This window comes from Schistocerca americana, chromosome X, assembly GCF_021461395.2.
Source record: "Schistocerca americana isolate TAMUIC-IGC-003095 chromosome X, iqSchAmer2.1, whole genome shotgun sequence".
NCBI lineage: Eukaryota > Metazoa > Arthropoda > Insecta > Orthoptera > Acrididae > Schistocerca > Schistocerca americana.
In genome coordinates this window covers 458,085,949-458,101,209 of record NC_060130.1, presented here as the reverse complement: position 1 = coordinate 458,101,209, position 15,261 = coordinate 458,085,949, and the positions used below count along the sequence as shown (strand labels likewise).

At 43.4% G+C, this 15,261-nt stretch overlaps 1 protein-coding gene across 1 annotated transcript in view; it reads left to right on the top strand.

Moving 5' to 3' along the window:
- LOC124556596 (melanocyte-stimulating hormone receptor-like) overlaps positions 1 to 15,261 on the top strand; it is a 156,924-nt gene that overhangs the window by 117,867 nt on the left and 23,796 nt on the right. The window lies entirely within an intron of this gene.

The window sequence follows — 15,261 nt, the reverse complement described above, 5'->3', positions numbered from 1 at the left end:
CATGAAACAGATCAGACAAGACACTTTTGAAATGAGATGCTACAGCAGGGTAATGAAGGTTAGATGAGGAGACGGAATAAATATGCGAATGAGGAGATACAAACTCGAACTGAGGAATAACCAAATTAATGACACAACAGGACAAAAAGAAGGTGATTGTGTGATAGGACACATAATAATGCTTCAAGGACTCGACTATTTTGTAATGGTGGGAAGTTGGTTGGTTTGTTGATTTGGGCGAGGGTATCAAGCAGCAAGGTCATCGGTCTCGTCGGATTAGGGAATGATGGAGAAGGAAGTCGGCCGTGCTCTTCCAAAGGAATCATTGACTGAAGCGATTTAAGGAAATCACGGAAAACCTAAGTCAGGATGGCCTTAAACTGGAGAAGGAGACCAACGCTTGATCACAGTAAGTAGGTCAAAATGGAATTACACTTTGTGATGAAAAGTATCCGGATCTAAGTCAGCATGGCTTAAAACGCGAGGAGACCAACGCTTGATCACAGTAAGTAGGTCAAAATGGATATACATTATGTGATCAAAAGTATCCGGACATAGTCAGCTCCAAGCATTCACCGCAGGACACAAAGATATTGAGCATCTTTGGTCGGAATTGAAACGTATTGTCCACCACATGCTAGAGAAATATGTGCCTAACAAAAATATAGGGGAGGGAAAGGATCCACCTTGGTTCAACAAACATATTATCAAGTTGTGGAGAAAGCAGAGAATTTTGCACAGTCGTTTTAAACGTAGTTACTGCCCCACTGACAAACACAAATTATCCTGCCTTGGGCATGGATGTGTGTCCTGTCCTTAGGTTAGTTAGGTTTAAGTAGATCTAAGTTCTAGGGGACTGCCGACCTCAGATGTTAAGTCACATGGTGCCCAGAGCCTTTTGCACCATATTGTGGAAGAGAGAATAACGAAGACACAGTCGATTTTGAAATTACTGATACTTGATTGATTGTATATATGAAAATGTCAGTTTCTGTTCAAAAAGTGCCACACAGTGGAAATACTTAATGTTAGATCCCTGAAAGAAGACCCTTGTGTCATTCGCAATAGTACTTACGGTAGCTGTCACACAGAAAGTCATTGTTGATGTGCAAGCACTTACAGAAGTCAGTGATCGAATAACACATTCGCTTCAGAGAGAGTGCTACACCTTTTACGAACGCTATGATGTTCTTGAAGAGTACGGTAGGTATGAGTGTATTTATTCCACGGTTTCTCTTCCATTATAAAAAGTTGGTAGATAGCTATGTTATTCGTAACGTACACAGTTTGCTGGCAAATGCTATTAAGTGCCGTTTCGAGTTCAATAATGAAGATACAGCACTAAAGTCTTGGTTGTCTAATGACGTTTTTCCTAATATCTACTCAAATCTCAAGAAATTATTGTTGGAATAGTTGATGATGTATAAAGTGTAGATGACAATGTAGAATGTGCTCTAAACTCTTATATTTGCACAGTATAAATTTTGAAAGTGCCCCTTGAAATTATTTTTATTGTTTGGTTAGCCTTTCTTTCCTCAGTAATACATTAAAATAATAAGTTAATTTTGATACAGTTATGAGTGAGACATGAACTAATTACTGGACAACGCAGATTTGTACCATATTGTTTGTGTAAGAAATACAGAGGTATGTGTTTATGTAAATGATGCGTAATATTTCGACCTTGGAATCATTTTTAATGTTATCCACACGTATGCTTACGTACACAAACGCTTTTGACTTTCACAAAAATAATTTAGCTTGACGACTTTTTTACGCATCATAAATTATCATAGCGATACTTAATTATACTTGCACTGATGTTCAATGATCAGTGATGGTTAGTGATGAATGATGGTCAATGGTCAATGCTAGTGATCAATTACAGTCAGTGATGAATGATGGTCGGTGATCAGAGATGACCAGTAATCAGTAATGGTCAGTGATCAACATTCGTTATGTGTGAGGCATCAGACGTTTACAGTTTACCATAAAGCTTCTATCGTTAGGCGTTTAGTGTTTACGATTTAGCGCTAAGCGTTTACGGCTTGGTATTTGTTGTTTAGCGTTTACCGTTTACCGTTACGTGAAGCACCTGACACTAATGGTTTAGCATTCAGCGTCTACCATTTTACATTTATTGTTTGCGTTAAGCGTTTAGCTTCTACCGTTTAGCATTTACTTTTTACTCGTTTACTATTTAGCGTTTGCCATCAGGCACTTATCGTCTACCCTTTAGCGTTTAGCATTAGTGTTTACCGTTTCAGAATTTAGCATATAACGTCTGCCATTTACCGTTTAGCGTCCAGCATTTACCATTATGCATATAGTGCTTATAGTTTACTGGGGAGGGAAAGCGGTACAAAACACACAATTGGCCTATTTCCATCAACTTGCATTGTGTAGAACTGCTTTGGAAAGAGGAGGGGAACTGCAAAAAATACTGCACACAGTTGGTCGGTACACAAATAATGTAACTATCTTACACACAATTTTTGTACCAGAAATAATGAAGATACTTGAGATTCAAGGAAGTAATGAATATCTTTAACTTTCAATTGGTGGTTACGTAATATGTTACTATATACCAGGAACATCATTTAAATTCTACACTCTGATGGTGAGAAAGTGGACGTCGGGGGTGTATAAAGCACTCAGTTTGTCTTTTTACATACGAAGAAGAGAGGGATTTCTATTATCACAATTTTGCTGTTTCCACCATGTTCGATATTAAATAACACGCTATCATTTGGCTGAGACAAGAGGGGGGAGGGGACATAACTTGGTGAGTACATCAAAAATAACGTAATTTGACTTATTAGTACTACGATCTGATTGGCTGTAAAGAGGAGGGAGTATAAAGCACACAATTAGTTTCTGTTTCCATGTAAAAAGGGGAAGAGTATTTTAAATTCTTCATTAACTCAAATGTGTTGTTTTCTCTATCTTCGATTTTTAATACTGTACTGTAAGTTGCTGGAGATAAGGAGGGGAAGGGGATGGGGAAAGTGTCCTAGCTACAAACAGGTACGGATGATGATGTCACTGATGACAGCGATGACGTCACCAATGTGGATGATGCCATCACTAGGTCAATTACCTAGGTCACATGACGCAACAGAGCGTCGAGTTCATAGGAGACAAGGCCTTTCTAGACAACGGCTAGCTTTCCCACTGGTGATCAAGGCAATCAGTCACTATCAATGAATAACGAGAAACACTGCCCACGTTCTGCCTACGGTCCGTCAGCGTACAGAATTATGTTGGCTGTCAGAGGGTTTGGCCTAGTATTACGTGCCAGCGTCTATAACTTCGACGCCATATGGCGTCGTCGGATAACACTTTTGGACACGGCTTCCTATCCTTGATTTGTTCCTCAAGACACCCTCTACAAATCCTCGAAGCTTGTCACAACATTTCTGGGACACCCTGTGTATAATGACCTAGTAGGTAAGGTCTGAAGTTCCATGAGGTTTTTGCCGGATGATTCTATTGTGTACAGAGATGCCTCGATGCTAGAAAACTATAGTGAAATGCAAGTATACCTACAGAGGATCGATGCGTAATACAGGGAGTGGCAATTGACCCTCAACATTAACAAATATGAAGTACTGCAAATATATAAACGGAAAAAACCTTTAATGTATGGTTACAAAATAGCAGAAACATCACTGAAAGCAGTTATTTTGACAAAATATCTTAAAGAGTTGTACGGACCGATTTGAAGTGGAAAGATTATATAAAACTAAATGTGAATGAAGCACGTACGATACTGAGATTCGTATACCTTGCTATAAGACCACGAAGATAAAATTATGAGCGATTAAAGCCCACACGTAGGCTTACCTGCAATCGGTTTCCCCGCGAATCATACCCGACTGGAACAGGAAAATGGGGGAGTGATACTGGTAAATAAAGTACCCTCCACCACACACCGTAAGGTTGTTTGCAGAGTATAGATGTTGGACTTGGCAACGCAGATCGATCACCATCCTATGGCGTATGATGTCATTCGGATGCTTTGTTACGGACATAGCTACACCGCTCTCTGACCGTTGTCAAGTTCCCAGACATTGGAGCAGCTACTTCTCATTCAAGTAGCTCCTCAGATGGCATCTCCAGTCCTCGCACGAAGGAAATGAACCCGGGTTTTCCGCATGAGCATCATTCGCGCTAACCACTCCGCTACGAAGGCGGACTATCAATAACTGTAGCGTGTCACAAAATATTGTATTTAAAATGAAGGAGACGCATTAAATTATGTATGGGATTCGGGGAAGAGATGCTAACATGAAAGCCTGTTGTTTCGAATTACCTGAGTGTATATTCAACAGGAGGACGTTAGAGATTTGGAATGAGATTTTGCGAAACCTCCGTCTTCTGCAAAACCACACCGCGTCCAACGTGAATCCGCAGTGCAGTTCGCATACGCAGAACTTGAAATACAAGCAAGACACTTAACATTTTTTAATTAGATACTATATTTTACGTTCAGTGTTATTTTCGCCGTTAGAAAAATGAAGTGCATTTCTTTGACTTTTCGTTTATTAGTGTCAGCGCGTTGATCTTCCCTGCCACATTTCGCTAAAGATCTCTGTTATTGCCGTATTCACTGGTGATACGTCCGCTCAACAGCACGAAATATGATGATGAGGTCACACGACTGTGTCGTCTTGGCGGGCAGATAGGTTCCTGTGTGATCCACTTTACTCCGTCAAGTGTTGGTACTGTAGTCTTTTCAAAATCAGCAAGATCTGAGCAGAAATCTTTTATGATGCAGTGGAGAACGAAGGGAAGCACGAAATGAAGAAACAGATTTCGGTTGACTGAAACGAATGTAGTTAACATCTTACGATTCCTGGACTTACAGATACGTCACGTATAATAAATGCAATTACGTTTTTGCATTTTCATTGGAGCCTTCTCATATTCTCTTTACATTAAGCGTCTATTCACACTCATGCTTCTCAATATAGACTGATGCCGATGATATTCTCCATTAATTACAGATTAAGTGCTAAGCTCTTGCAGGTCTAGACGAATAAAATGAAAAGAAATTGAAAAAAAAATTATGTACGTGCAACCCAAAGCATTATGTGTAATTTGAGATATGTTTTGAGACATTTTTGAAACAAAAATACGTAATCATTTTAGTGTGCATATTTGACGGTGTCATGTTCACCGCTTCCGCACGCACGAACGTGAACGCCTAAACACACAAATACGCATACACTTACACACACACGCATACACACACACACACACACACACACACACACACACACACAAATACGAAACATACATATAAACAAACTTTTACGTATTAGTGTTCATGTGTTTTGATTGGATTGTGATAAATCGTGTACAGGTAATGTTCATTTGCACAGTAAGTTTGGTTTCTTACGAAACTTCCTGGCAGATTAAAACTGTGTGCCGGACCGAGACTCGAACTCGGGACCTTTGCCTTTCGCGGGCAAGTGCTCTGTCAACTGAGCTACCCATGCTCAGTTGGTAGAGCACTTGCCCGCGAAGGGCAAAGGTCCCGAGTTCGAGTCTCGGTCCGGCACACAGTTTTAATCTGCCAGGAAGCTTCATATCAGCGCACACTACGATGCAGAGTGAAAATCTCATTTTGGTTTCTTACGGTTATGAATTGAACTGTTTTCATTAACTTTTCTTTAGTTTATCTGGTCTGTTAATGATAGTGTCAGTGGCATATCTCTTTAATGATGAAAGACAAGCGTGTGTAATCCACATCTATATCGTAATTGTTCAGATTAAGAACACTATTCTCATGTATGAAATGTTTTACATTCGTTGCGTTGCTATAGTGTTTTAACTTCATTACGTTGTGTATGCATGACTGAAGCAGGAAACTGTAACAAGCAGGGTATTCATATAGTAGTTAAGGAGTTAAAGTGCATGCAACTTCGCAGAAACTTCAAGTAAAATTTGTTTTATTTGCCACTGGTGCAATTAAAATATTATTGGATCAGATAAAAACAGAGGATATGTTTTGGAAACCGCTTCAAAAAATTAACTCTTTTACGTCATGCGTGATAAACAAGAGTCACTCTTTGTCCAAGAATCATTGGAAATGAATGAATATAATGTTTTCGTACCTTGGTCATTTTCTTACTAGGCATGTAGCAACAAAAATTATTGATACTGCATGTTCGACAGTTGGTTGTCAACATAAGCTGCTCACCAAAAGAGATGATGATTTTTGCACAACAGCAGTGTGGCAGTACAGTGGGTTCAGACCCTAAAAAGAAATAGTCGTAGTTAGGGCAAATGGTTGAAAAAAGAATTAGAGCGACACCATTCTTTATTTGTAGCCCGGGAGAGGATAGAAGGCCGCTAGATTGCATCAGTACGGACATCTTAAGAGTCACTGGCAGGAGAGAGCGCCAAAGAGAAAGAAATCGCACAGACTTTAAACAACCTTCTGTCCAACGTAACAAATTACTGTACAGTGCAGAATGTAGTGCAGTGTAGGGTAGTGGACCAACTGTAACTACGTATAAGGTAAGGAAATAATGACTGTATGCTTTTGTATGCGTTCTAGTATATCTTATTTTGTTCCCATGATCCCTTCAGAGAATAGTTGCTCATCCTGTCTCGAACACCTGTTCTTTAAATTTACCAAACGGAATTTCGAGAAAAAAATGTATATTTTTCCATAGATCACCATTTCAACGCCTTGATCGTGTGACTATCAATGTTTTTCTGCAGTGGTTGGACGAAATCATGGAAACACCGCGAGAAACGCATGCCTGAACCTAAATTAAGATGACAGCCAACCTGCACGTTGAGCTGTTGTATTTGACCACTAAACGCACTTGTGTAATGCTCTTAATACCTTGTAACTGTCACTCGTGATCAGAACAGTGTTCTGTGTCGTTTGAGTACATTATGTCGCAGCTAAGTAAGTCCGGTCGTGGGTAAATTGCTGGTGCTCGTCGACATCAGTGCTTCTGTTCACACAGCGTGCATCGTTCAGGATTGGTTTTCTCAGCACAAGGATCTATTGTCGCATCTTCCCTGTCCGCTACAATCACCAGATCTCACTGGTACTGAGACTTTGTGGTGTACTTAGGAGAGAAGTGCGTGACTAGCATCAGCTTCATCGTTATGTGAAGTTTCCACTACTTTGCATGCAGAATGGTATAAGATTCCCTTGAAAACGATTCAGGACATATAGTGATCCCCTCCGGGACCCCTGGAACCTGTTTTGAATGCCAAAGGGTTCCCTACAATGTGTTAAGTATGATACTGTGCTGTGTGTTTCGTGTTTCTATATTTTTGGCCAACCCTTATACGTTTACTGCCTGGGCAGCCTGACAAGGATTACAAACAGTGGGGCAGTGTCCCAGAACACTGAGCTGGTGTAGTGGATAACAAGCCTTCAGGAAGAGCAACCATGCTATTCCCGTCCTGCCACCCAGATTTAGGCTGATCTCTAAGTTATTTAAAACAAATGCTGTGAATGTTCCTTTGAGATAGACACGGCCGATATCGTAACACATCCCTGTGAAATCTCTGGTTAAGTTACGTCTCTTATGACTTGGTTGTAGACGGAAAGTTAAAACATAATGAGGTGGCACTAGCGTCTTGCTGCTGTCTCATTAACTGTTGCAATGCACTTCCCGACCCAAAAAATATAAGTCATCCATTTGTATTCCCGCCAGACTTCAGATGTAAGCTTTTAGTGTTTTATTTTGGCATAATTCTGCGTTTGTACACATTTGAAGATGGAAGAAAGGAAGGCAAATTAGGGTTTAACGTAGCGTTGAAGACATTTAGAAAGAGCTGTCATACTGAGAAGAAAATATTAGGTTGATGCATAAGTTCGTAGCGTTTTTCCATTCCCTTAACAAACACATCTCATACATATAAGAGAGAATTTAGTCATCAATATTACATTCTCCTTCACTATTTACAACATTCTGTCAATGCTGGGGTAACTTTTCCATTCCGCGACTGTAGAAATCAAGTGGTTTCGAGGTGAAGAACTCGTCGAGCCATGTTCAGAGCTCATGTTCAGCCGAAAAGCAAGTTCCTGGAAGGCTGTTCGACAGATAGTGGAAACGGTGAATATCTGAAGGGCTAGATCAGGTGAATAAAGTGGGTGCGGAATGAGCAGCATCATTTCACACAGTCTTCCTGGTTGTTGCTGTTGTCGCGTTGCAAGTGCAATACGTCTCTGTTGTAGGCCTCCAATGTCAGCAATGGTGGTTACACCACAGGAAGCAGTTCATAGTACAGCACATGGTGGCTGTTCCAGAAGACTCATCTTTGTGGATGCGCGCAAGTCTTTGTACGGGGAACTGCTGCTCTGTCTGCGCTCACCCATTCCTTTCTCTCCCCTGTGTTAGCATAAAGACACCATTTATCGCCACCAGTAACGGTACAGGATAGGAATGGTCGGCGCTGTTCACGAGGCAATTGATGACGCGCAAGCAGAGATGCAGATATGGCCACCCACAGATTTTGACTCAAAACGTGCGCTCTACATGCACCCGATTTTTGAACCTTTCCCATTGCATGCAAATGTCGTATAATGATGGAATGATCACAAGTAATGACATCTGCCAGTTCTGGAGTACACTGTTGTCGACCATTGTGGATTAAAGCGTTCAAACGATCTTCATCAAATCCCGAAGTTCTTCCAGAACGTGGAGAGTCACTAATGTCAAAACGATTCTCCTTAAAACGAGAAAACCAATTTCTTGTCGTGCTCTGTCGAGTGGCCCACAGCTCTCCTCACTATCTCCAAGTCCCAAAATGACAAGTTGTTAACTCAAATAGCAACAGTGAACTACAAATAAAAAATGACAATCGATAAATGAAACCACAGCAACCGGGATAACAACATGCAAAACAAAACCTCTATAAACATATGCACCAACCTAATAAATATACACTGTTGGTCGTTCTTCATTTGCTTCCCAACACTGACCGATTTATGATATATTCCTGCAGACAACACCAACATCAGTGAACATTCTGGAAATACTGTTGCCCATACACGATAACTGCTTATCTACAGTCTCAATATATCGGAACTGGATTAATAAAAAGTAGAGAACTGTCTAGACTGTGGTTTTAAAACTTCAAGTGTTCTACAAGTCTCCTCCCCCCCCCCCCGGCCCCTGCCCCCACTTGAGTTCATACTGAACGTCTTCAAAACAATATTAAAATGTCAGGAAAGTCAATTTTTGGGATGTTGTTCAACTAGTGCCTCACATTCGCACCTTCTTCTGTCTTGGAGAATTCAACTTGCGCCTCACATTCCCACCTTCTCCTGTCCTTGAGAACTGTGAGAGATCCACTCCACACGTTACAGTTTTGTGATAGTTTCGTATTGGCAACGCGAAGTCTTCTCACCAGTGACAATGTTTTTTTCAGGAAAGAATTTTCGGCGTTTTTCACTGTAGTCAAGCCGCGGCATTCGTCCACGCGTCGTTGTTCCTGTTCGGGAGTCAAGGTGTGTGGACAGATTTTCCATAAATTTTTCTCTTCTTCAAAACGTTCTGGAGAATATCTGGAATACTTGATGTAGAGGTGTTCACTTTGTCGCACCCTTGTGATGTGTTAATCAACAACGTTTACACACTATGGCCGCACGTCCATGCCTAAGGCTGCCTGCTCGGAACTGATAGGTCAAACGCATGTCTGTTGTTTACGGTTTTAGTTCAAGCTGCCACCGTAGTTGCTACGCTGGCGTCGTCATAAATCAGAATAAAACCGGTCTTGTATCTTTTTGCACGGAAGGTGTGTCTTGAGAAAATTAGCGGTCCTATTACGCTGACTTTTCAACGCCAGTTTTTCCTTTCGTTTCTGTTGAGAGCTCAGCCCTAGAGCAACCTACTGGGTTCTTGAAACTATCTAATATTTGTGAAGGTACTCTGTGTGATCGTATTCAGGTTATCAAACCGGCAATGTAGCTCTGTGTCTAACGCCTTCCAGTACTCTCGTCACACACGATAATACGACAATCTTTGATGAGAACGTTACCGATCTAACTACACTGCCTGTGGGCACACCCTATGTTCCTTTCGAATCTGCTGACGATTCATCGTCTAGTGAAGCCTAGTACACATTTCCTTAAACAATCGTATCACTGTGAACATTCTCCGTATGACCGTATACTGGTCGCCAGTTGTCCATATGATTTTGTGACGAACGAAATACGTGATTCTACGATCACTGAATTTAATGAACGCAAGTGAGCATGTGTATGCCTGTTCACTTACGTCTATTTGACTGAATGGCCAAAGGTCACAGGAACGATTGTCCCTAATGTAACCTACAGGAATAAATAAATACATTTATATTTACAGTATACACTGGCCATCAGATATTATCAAAACTTTACCCGCCGAATTCTTGCATCCGAAGAGAACAGTCCACAAGTAGATATACGAGGCAGAAGAAACAGGTACTTGAAGTTCCATATGTTCAGCGTCTGTCAGAGTGTGCAATCAGTTGCATTTGATAATAATGTGATCAAATTCAGATCGCTCCACTCAACGTAGGTCACTTTTATATGAATCCAGAGGACATGTTTCCAAGAGCATCAACAGTAGTCAAACACAGCTGACAGAGGCAAATTCCTGTGGCAGAACAGCAGAGTGAGATGATAACAACAGCTCAGTCCAGCGAAGTGGGGCGACGTCGTACCCATAATTCAGAGACAGTGGTGGTGAGAAGACTGTGGCCTAGCGTAGTTGATGATGATCAGCATGAAATAGCTGCGACAAGAGAACCCACTTCCACTTATATTGCCATCTTCATTGCTTCTCAGGCGCATGACCTGCTTGGGCGAATGTCATGTGGATGTAGCTACCACGGCTCATGGCTGTCCCAATAAACTTATATGTCAACAATCTCTGCCATCGATGCGTATTATTCCGTTGGTGCTCAAGATGGTCGTGTGTGACACCCTAATGCTGCTGCTAGTGGCGTTGTAATGTGGGCTGTAGACAATATATCTGAGCAGTTTGTTACGGAAAGGTGAGCACTGAACATGGCATCACGTCTAGAGTTAACCGATACGAAAGTGAGATTATAATCGGTGGAAGACGCATAGGTCACACAATATCGTAGTATGTAAATTGGTGGTGGAGGGGGGGGGGGGAAGACAAAGGAGAAGATATGATTATATCACCTGCACCGATACATTACGCAGAATTGGCGGTGACGAGTGAAAATGTGCGCCAGCCCGGGACTCGAAACTGGGATCTACTGCTTACTAGACAGTTGCGTTAAACACTGCAACATCAGGACACAGTGTTTACCGCAAATGCTCGGACTGTGTCGTCACGCTCCCCTGCCGACCCACACTTCCACCTAGCGCCACCCATTTGCAGGCCCCGTCCGTGACCTCCATGCTCGCTAATTTTACATTTCCGCCGGAGGTCAAAACATATTGTGCATCCTCACTGAAGACTGTGAATTCATTGCTTATTCACGCGAATCAGTTTTATGAATGTGTGGTGTCTGTTCTTTCGGACATCCACAACCTTCGGCGCGGACGTACAATATCATTCGACCTCCAGCGGGAATCTGAAACTAGCGATGATGTTGATGAAGTTTTGTTTGTGGGGCGTTCAACTGCACGGTCATCAGCGCCCGTACGAGGTTCCAATTTTTACGCAGTCCAGTCTTTCCACTTTCACGAATGATGATGATGAAATTATGAGGACAACACAAACACTCAGTTTCCGGGCAGAGAAAATCCCCAACCCGGCCGGGAATCGAACTCGGGACCCCGTGATACAGAGGCAGCAACGCTGCCCACTAGACCACGAGCTGCGGAATAAAAGTAGCGAGCATGGAGGACACGAACGAGGATTGCTGATAGGTAGTGCTAGAGGGGAATGCAGGTCGGCCGGGGAGCGTGCCAAGACAATCCGAGCATTTGCGATGAACTCTGTATCCGAATGGCGCAGTGGTTAACACAACTGCCTAGTAGGCAGGAGATCCCAGGTGCAAGCCTCGGTCCGGTACACATTTTCAAAAAAAAAATGGTTCAAATGGCTCTGAGCACTATGGGACTTAACCTCTGAGGCCATCAGTCCCCAAGAACTTAGAACTACTTAAACCTAACTAACCTAAGGACATCACACACACCCATGCCCGAGGCAGGATTCGAACCTGCGACCGTAGCGGTCGCGCGGTTCCGGACTGAAGCGCCTAGAACCGCTCGGCCACACTGACCGGCACACATTTTCACTTGTCGCCGGCGATTCCACATTAAGTCCCTCTGCTGCTGATGTCATCAGAAGCTTTCCTTTCCTTTCTCCTCCCTCCACTTTCAGTTTGTATAATGCGTAGTACAGCTGCGGATTCCGTGTGGTGTCTTCTTTCGGACATGGCCAGAAGTGCTCATTCATACAATATTTCAGTACTTCCTACAGCCGATCTCCATTATCACGACACAATGTTTCACATGCATAAACCACCGCAGAGGACAAGCATAAGTGTTTGAAAAACGGATGTCACGTCATGTGTGTAGAGATTGGCAGCTGTGAATTAGCACAGCGTTGCAGAACTGTTTCCATCGGTGTTGTACCCTGTTCTTGAGCGTATTGAGGTCTTGCAGTAAGGGATAAAAAGCCTTATAGTGCCGAGTTCGGTGTGTGGCGTGAATTGACTCTTGTCGGAATGATCGTTTGATTTTCACTGTTAAATCTGAGACGGCCTCATCAATTCTCTCAGTGCTGGAAACGTCCACTGTTGGGTTGACAGTGTTGTTGAGCCATGTAGTGTACTGATCGCAGTATGTGACCATAGTTGTGGGCAGCAGCATGTGGTCCATGTTGTACCAATGACTGGGTTGTGGATTGAGATGAGGTCCACTATGGTGGTGAGTTGGAGTTCGAGAAGGAGATTCTTTAGCATCGCCACATCGAGATCATCAGAGCAATGGGTCCTGTTGTGCTGAACGTGCGTCGGATCATCAGGGCCGACGGTAATTGCCCAGGTGTTTTTCAAGGAGATGGAAATGTTCTCCCCTTGGGTTGCAGCAGTCAGACTTCCACCTGTAGCGCTTCGCATTTAGATCTCCACATAAGAGGATCCGATGGAAATGGGGACTGTGGACATAAATTCAGAGATGCTGGACAACATCTGAGACAGTTCACAAAAGGTAAAAGTAGGTTGGACTGAAGCCGCTGCCGTTGGCGGTTGTGAGTTCCAGCGGTTAGGTGGACTTCCTGTGGAAGTCAATGGCACCGCCTTTGTTTGCAGTGACAGGAACTGTTTTGGGGTGTGCATCGGTGGTGCTGGTGGGTTTGAGGCTTGTTACTGCTGGCAAACTGATGCTACTTGGCGCTGTGTCGTGTAGATTTTCAGTGCCTACTGAAATCTAGGAGTCTCCCCCCCCCCCCCCCCCCCCCCCATGTAATAGGATGCTCACCTTGGCAGCTGACACACTTCGGTTTCTGAGTGGCAGTCGTGGTGCATTCCATGGATGGGTCATTTACAATACACTTGACGCAGCGGAGTGATAGAGAGCAGGAGTATGCCATGTGCAAGAACCGCTGACAGCGTTTGAACTGTGGGGATCTTTCCTTTGGCCGATAACTCTCAATTTTATCTTAGTACCCAGAATGTGTCGCACATCTTAGATAGACTAACGGGTTGAACCTGCAGGGAGCTTAACACAGTAGATTAATTGAGACACAAGTTTATTGGTCTGTTCATCGGTAGATTTGAGCTGATGAATCGACGAGTGTGAAAATCCTAGGGATCGAAGTTCATTTTCAACTGCTTCTGCAGTGATCTCCGCTGGCATGTACTTAACCTCAACTTTCAGTGACTTATCAGCTGGTGGTTGATCCGTAAAGAACAGAATTTTTGCATTCAGAAAGAAGCGAAGACACAGTCTCTAGTCTGTGATCGATTCCAAATGATATTTGTTGGTGTCATCTTTGTAGACGGCATTGATTGGTCCATGGACGTGTTTCTTCAGTTCTGCGTTTAGAGAGAGTTACCGTCCTGTGTACTGAATTGTGATTGGTGGAATTTTGGTCATTGGCATCGGAGCTTTCGCAGATGGTCCCGGAGTAGGTTGAGTAGTTGCTCCCGTAGTCGTCAGTTGTGCTGTGATGTCCATGTGTTTCGCCAGTCTGGAGAGGGACGAATGTATTGGATGTCGGATAGGTAACTGAAGTTTGCTGATGTCTATGATTTGTGAGTTATTCCTCTTGCGTCCAGTCTCATTCCACCGTACAAATTGGAAATCTCGGTCAGCATCGACGTCAGTCGCGAGTGGTGGTCGATGTCGGAGTCGGAGGCGGGCTCATGTGTGTAGGTCCTCGTCCGATTCTGTATTCGTGTCATTGTTTGATATAACTGAGCGTGCCTGGCGGCGCGGTTCCTGGTTTGTTGCTCGTTCATTTCCTGTCATCTTTAGTAATCGACTAGCTTGTGTCTTCAGCTTGCGAACCGATGGGGTCCCATTTCCCAGAGCAACAATCCCGATCGTGGAGGTGTTTCTAATGCCAGAACGCGAACGTTGTCGAGGACAGTGGCTGACCGGCCGTGACCGGGGCATGGGTCCACCGTTGTTGTCATCCGTGGTGCTGCCACAGTGTACCGTTTCTGAAGCCGATGTCGGCATAAGCTGTTTCCCGTCCGCCGTAGCCTGTGTCGTAGTAAGCAGGGTGGCGCCAGGGTGGCGGCGCAAGCACCGCCGGACGGCAATCGGCAGGCTCCTGCGATGCCCACCCAGGCTGCTGCTTCGGCTGCTCGCTCGCATCGATCTGCTCGCTTTTGCATCACGTACTCGACTGAACTGGAAGAAAATGAACCACAAACTTGATGTGAGAGCAAGATGGTGCGCTGCCTCATGGGCATAACTCAGTATGCGATTGGTTAAATAACGTCGTACCCGACAGCTGGAATAACTGCAAGGAGCCGGATGACAGAACCTGTTTTGTATGGCAGTTCACACACGCTCCGACGCCATTCGAGTTTTACCTTTGGGTATTCATAAAGGATAATGTGTATGTGCCTCTGCTAACTGGTGATCAAACCGACTTCAGAAAGAGCATTGTTACAACAATTACTCCAGACACACACATAAAGGTTTTTGGAGAACTCACCTATCGACTCGATGTATGACGAGTGATGCTCACATTGAACTCCTGTAAGATAAACTGAGTTGCTCTTTCATTTCATGGGCTATTTGTAATTGTAAGTTGGATGCAATATATGCTACAGAGCCTTAAAACCAGTGTATTCATTTTG